Consider the following 6,464-nt stretch of genomic DNA (forward strand, 5'->3'; position numbering starts at 1 on the left):
GATTTTTCGCTGATATCTGCTTTAGACTTCTATCCGTCGTCATGCATGACTGAGCGATTGTGATGGCCCTGTTCAAGTCCAACGTCTCCATTGCCAGTAGTTTACACAGGATCACCTCATGGTTGATGTCGATTACAGAGAAGTCCTGCAGCATGTCTGCGAGCACAGACCTGAACTTACACGGTCCCGTTAGATGTCTCAGGTCGGCAATGAATTCCGCCACATTCTAGCCCTCTGAATGAACGTGCGTATAAAATGTGTATCTCGAGATGATGATGCCTTCGTCTGGCTTAAGGTGGTCCTGTACCAGTGTGCACAATTCTTCATACGTCTTCTCTATTGGACTCACAGGCACGAGTAGATTCTTTATCAGACCATAAATTTTTGACTGCAAACCGTGAGGAACACCACCTGGTGCCAATCTGCGTCACCGACTTCCTCCATTTTGTTGGCCATGATGAACTGGCTCAAATGGTTGACAAAGTCTGCCCAATCATCTCCTTCCACAAATCGCTCCAACAATCCAATTGTGCTCATTTTTTCATGCAAACTTTCTTGTTGCCTCATCGCCAAATGTAGTGTATGCAATAACTGTTAGACTGAGTACTGTTTAACTCCAAGAGGTATGACCTTGGCTCTGCTTTATTAAGGCCCAAAGTGACTAATATACAAAATGGCTGGTCGTTTATACTTGGGCTGCACACACGTGCGTGCAGCACAATGGCCTCCAACAGTGACACCATCTAGTAGCTAGTGATCTCAAAAGTACATACATGACAAAAACCCTGGGATCAATAACTGACACTCAGATTGTCGGAAAAAAAACAATTGGCTCACTTAAACCTTTGTTGGCCATGGATAGTTCTCCCTTCCCTTAAAGTCTTTCCTGCTCACTGGAATATATATTTTTTGAGAGTTATGAAATATTTCCTTAAATGTCTGCCATTGCTTATCAACCGTCTTACACTTTAATCTATTTTCCCAGTCCACTTTTGCCAACTCTGCCTTCATACCTTTGTAATCGCCTTTATTTATGATCAGGGCACTGGTTTGAGATCCAACTTTCTCACCCTCCAACTGAATTTGAAATTCAACCATGTTATGATCACTCTTTCCTAGAGGATCCTTTAGTATGAGATCATTTATTAATCCTGTCTCATTACACAGTACCAGATCTAAGATAGTCTGCTGCGTGGTTGGTTCCGCAACGTACTGTTCAAGGAAACGATCCCAGATACACTCTATGAACTCTTCCTCAATGCTACCTTGGCCAATTTGATTTGTCCAATCAATATGAAGATTAAAATCACCCATGATTATTAAACATTTGTTAATAAACCAACTAATTCTTAATAGTAAAAGCAACATACTGCGGATGCTGGAATCTGAAATAAAAACACAAAATGCTGGAAATCTCAGCGGGTCAGGCAGCATCTGTGGAGAGAAACAGAGTTAACATTTCAGGTCGATGACCCTTCATCAGAATCTGAGATTTCCAGCATTTTTTGTTTTTAGTTCTTAATAGCCATGTGTTGCTACAAATTCTTAAGCAAGAACCCATGAAGCAAATACATTACCCCACCCTGTGTGTCCCTGGGTTCAGTTTAGAAAATATTATCACCCTAAAGTACACATGCATATGCTGTGCAAATATGAGATTTGAGATCACATACCCAATAATGGTTTCTATTACTAATTTGTTTATTGATTAATCAAAAATACAATTGGACAACACTGCCCTCAACCCATTTAAAATATGAAACTGTTTATTTTTTTAATTCACATACATTAAAAGAGGCCATACTTCAAATCAATGAAAATACAACTAATCTCTCTGTACATTTTTTCTAAATGGTTCCTTCAACAATAATGTTTTAAAAACTACGACTCCCGAAATGCCTCGCTGCATCTCTTGGAAACAGAAACCTCGCAGCTAATTGGCCAGCACCCATTCTAAACTCCTTTTAGTATCTTGGTTTGCGTTTGGTGGCATGGGAGAGTGACGTTGAAGTCGGTCTGAAGGCGAAAAAAAGTGAAAACAAATCAGTGTGAGCGAGTGAGCTGGGAGGACGCGCGGCCAGAGTGGGAGCAATCCGTGCACCGGCTCTATCGGAAAAGTGGAAGTCTTACAAGCAAATTGTGTTCTTTCCCTCACTACTTCTGACAGACATCCAAGGATCTATCTGCATTTATTTTAATATCCTCCCCCACCACACCTCCTCTCCTCTTGGACATCTGGGTGACTTGTTCTGCAGACAGAAAACTGGAAAGAAATCAATAGAAACGCTTTGAGTGTAAGTACTATATTGTATGAAATGCAGACTCCTGCACTGTTTTTTGTGTGTGGGGGGGGCTTGGCGACCCTGCCCCTCTCAGTATTATTTCCATGTAAAGTTTGTGACAAGACAATTTATCGTTTCTCGCGTCCTGCTGCCAAACAGACGACCGGGGAAGGAATGCGAGAGAGTATTCTCCTATTCCAAGAATCTTGTTTTCTTTTGAATGGTCACTTATATGAAATGAAATGTTACGGGGTCATGTTTTCAGTTTTCTAATGTAGCCGACGAATGGTAGCTGCACTGACAAGTCATTCCATTATTTCAGAGGCAGACATACGTTTACAATTTTAAAACGTTTTCGCGAGACATGTATCTCTTCAGATAAACATTAATATAGAATTGTGATATAATTAATATAGAATTAATATAGAATATGAATTGTGTTTTGGTCTTATTCCTTTTCCGTATAGGTTATTTATTTTCCACGATTTTGAGAAGAGGTGACCTAAATTTTTTTTTACATTTCACACATTTGTTAACCTTTTCATCTCTCTATAAATCAAATCTGTTGAAAGGAGGCAGGTATTGCAATAGCTGGCACTGGATGCGAAAGGGGTGAGGGGAGAGTGCTGCTGGTTTTGGAAGGGCATTTGGTTCTGGTCTATGTGCGACTGTGCTTGTGTCTGGGTATCTGTGCTGTACAAATCTTCAAGTGGGGTTTCTGGTCCAGCGAACACAGTCCGTCTTGTCGACAGATCTCTCCTGAAAATTAGAACATGACTGTTTGATGTGTACACTAAGATCAGTCCAGATATTTCTGCCCCTGCTCCCGTTACAAGGCGCACGCTACTTTCTTCCCAGCTGTAACTCCAAAATGTTTGTATCAGAGCGATTCTAACAGATTGTGAGTTGCTACAAATCGAATAAGTATTTGCTTTACCTGGTGGTTCCTATTGAGAGATTAAGCAGTGCGTTTGAAGAATTATTGTATTCGTTTTCCAACAGATTGTATTACTGCTTTATGTTTTACATAACATTGACTTTCAGCAATGCTTATTTGAGGACGCGCTGTTTGTGCTTGCTATTGATTTGTGAATATACGTACTTGCATATGTACTTTCTGTTGGGCCAGGGTACACCAGGCGCTTCTTTCAAGTCATAGTTTCTCTCAACTCTGATGCTACAAGACCGTCTCCGCACTCAACTCGTGAAGGTGCTGTCTGCTCTAACCCTTCATCTGATGGTGAAAGTCCAATCTCTTCTAACACTTGACCTGATTGTAAAGAACTTGTCTCCACATCCCTGACCCCCAAGGCGACAGTCTCATATCTCGCCTAACACTTGACCTGATTGTTAGGAACTTGTCTTTCCTAACCTTGACCCCCGATCAAGTACATACATGGCTGATCATTACGATAAAAATATTCTGTCTGCCTGTACCATGGTAAAAGTGCCATCTCCCCGGCCGGAACACTGGTGGTGAAGGTCCCTTCTTACCTAACCCAGGTGTTGCCAATACATCTCCATCTCGTTTATGTCAACCGATCGATGTTCGCGGACCAGATATAAAATTGAACAGAAGTACCCCATCGAGTATATCAGGATTTGAATTGTGTACTTATCTGATGCTTGTAAATAGTGAACCCGAGGTGTGCTCAAGATTCCCCAGGGTTATCAGTGTGTGAGGAGAATACCCGGTGCTGTACAAGGGGCGAGTGGCAAATATCCGCAGTTATATGGATGGGCTGCGCTATGGATGGGACCCAGTACGGGGGGGGGGTTATTGCTGGTCCCATTACCGGGGAGGGGGAGGGGGTTATTGCTGGTCCCAGTACCGGGGGGGGGGGGGGGTTATTGCTGGTCCCAGTACCGGGGGGGGGGGGTATTGCTGATCCCAGTACCGGGGTGGTGGTGGGGGGGTTATTGCTGGTCCCAGTACCGGGGGGGGGGGGGGGGGGTTATTGCTGGTCGCAGTACCGGGGGGGGGGGGGGGGGGGTTAATGCTGGTCGCAGTACCGGGGGGGGGGGGGTTATTGCTGGTCGCAGTACCGGGGGGAGGGGGGGGTTTATTGCTGGTCGCAGTACCGGGGGGGGGGGCGGTTATTGCTGGTCGCAGTACCGGGGGGGGGGGCTGAGTGGGGAGGGGTGGCGTTATTGCGAGTCCCAGTACCGGGGAGGGGGGTATTGCGGATCCCAGTGTGGGGAGGGGGTGTCATTTTGGGCCCCAGTGCGGGGAGGTGGGGGGGAGGGTATTGCGGGCCCCAGTGCCGGGGGTTGGGGGGGGGGAGTGGGGGTGGTATTGCGGATCCCAGTGTGGGGAGGGGGTGTTATCGGGTCCCAGTGCGGGGGGGGGGGTATCGCGGGCCCCAGTGCCGGGGGTTGGGGGGGGGGATGGTGGGGGTGGTACTTCGGGTCCCAGTGCCGGGGAGGGGGGGCGGGGTATTGCGGATCCCAGTGTGGGGAGGGGGTGTTATTTCGGGTCCCAGTGCGGGGAGGGGGGGGGGGGGTTTGCGGATCCCAGTGTGGGGAGGGGGTGTTATTTCGGGTCCCAGTGCGGGGAGGGCGGGGGGGATATTGCGAGCCCCAGTGCTGGGGGTTGCGGGGGGGGGGGCGGATATTGCGGGTCCCAGTGCCGGGGGGTGGGGGGTGGAGGGGGGGGGTATTGCGGGTCCCGGTGCCGGGGGTGGGATTGCGGATCCCGGTGCCGGGGGTGGAATTGCGGATCCCGGTGCCGGGGGTGGAATTGCGGATCCCAGTGCCGGGGGGAGGGGGCGGGGGTTTGCGGGCCCCAGTGCCCGGGGGTGGGGGGCGGTATTGCGGGCCCCAGTGCCGAGGTGGGGGTATTGCGGGCCCCAGTACCGGGGAGGGGGGGGGGGGTATTGCGGGTCCCAGTGCCGGGGGCTGGGGGTATTGCGGGCCCCAGTGTGGGGTGGGGGGGCGGTATTGCGGGCCCCAGTGCCGGGGGTTGCGGGGGGGGGGGGTATTGCGGGTCCCAGTGCCGGGGGGTGGGGGGTATTGCGGGCCCCAGTGCGGGGTGGGGGGGAGGGTGGTATTGCGGGTCCCGGTGCCGGGGGTGGGATTTCGGATCCCGGTGCCGGGGGTGGGATTGCGGATCCCGGTGCCGGGGGTGGGCTTGCGGATCCCAGTGCCGGGGGAGGGGGCGGGAGTTTGCGGGCCCCAGTACCGGGGGGTGGGGGGCGATATTGCGGGCCCCAGTGCCGAGGTGGGGGGATTGCGGGCCCCAGTACCGGGGGGGGGGGGGGAGTATTGTGGACCCCAGTACCGGGGGCTGGGGCGGGACAGCTGTATGATGAATGTTTGAAGGGCTCACCTCCGGCTCTGAAGCTGACAGGTGCCGGAGCAGAAGGCTGGCTTTATTGGCCATGGGGGACAGAGTTTAATGGCTGTGACACGGCTGTTCCTGCCGGCTTTGATCTGATTTCAGTGGCAGGCTAATGTTTGGAGAGAAAGCCATTGGAGCTTTCTGCCTCTCTCATGGGATTAGCGAGGTCTCCTCATTATGAAAGGATGGGGGTGGGCGGCAGTGTTTGGGGGAAAGGAATCATAGGAGGCAGATAGTAACACCACTCCCGGGGAATTTGCTGATAAAGCGGTAACTCAGGAGGAAAGTGTTTTTGATCCGTTTGAAGTTGGCCAGAAGTTCCAGGGTCAGATCGATTTGCTTTATAGATGCTTCTATTTTTTTAAGTTAACTCGTTGTATTCTAGGCGCTGTATGTGACAAATTGCCATTCTGATTCTTAGGTACTTCTTTATACCAAACGCCACAAGGCCAATAATTATATATATATGTAACCATATATATGTGTGTGTATGTGTCAGCTGTGGCTCAGTGAGCAGCACTCTCGCCTCTGAGTCAGAAGGTTGTTGGTTTAAGTCCCACTCCAGGGACTTGAGCACAAAAAAAAATCCAGGCTTACACTCCAGTGCAGTGCTAAGGGAGTGCAGCATTGTCAAATGTGCTCTCTTTTGGATGAGGCCCCTCTGTTCTCTCAAGTGGACGTAAAAGATCCCGTGACACTATTTCGAAGAAGAGCAGGGAATTTATCCCCGGTGCCTTGGCCAATATTTATCTCTCAAGCAACATAACAAAAAACAAATTATCTGCTCAGTGTCACATTGCTATTTCTGGGAGCTTACAAATTGGCTGCAGCGTTTCCTACAT

General features: G+C 49.6%; 1 protein-coding gene across 2 annotated transcripts in view; it reads left to right on the forward strand.

Moving 5' to 3' along the window:
* The first annotated feature begins 2,055 nt into the window (after positions 1-2,055).
* Positions 2,056-6,464, forward strand: part of daam2 (dishevelled associated activator of morphogenesis 2) — a 397,560-nt gene continuing 393,151 nt past the window's right edge. For both annotated transcript variants that reach the window (XM_070885703.1, XM_070885707.1), the window contains exon 1: positions 2,056-2,294. The gene's annotated coding sequence lies outside the window, so the exon portion shown is untranslated. The remainder of the gene's footprint in view (positions 2,295-6,464) is intronic.

The sequence above is a fragment of the Pristiophorus japonicus genome, chromosome 7, assembly GCF_044704955.1.
Source record: "Pristiophorus japonicus isolate sPriJap1 chromosome 7, sPriJap1.hap1, whole genome shotgun sequence".
NCBI classification, from domain to species: Eukaryota; Metazoa; Chordata; class Chondrichthyes; family Pristiophoridae; genus Pristiophorus; species Pristiophorus japonicus.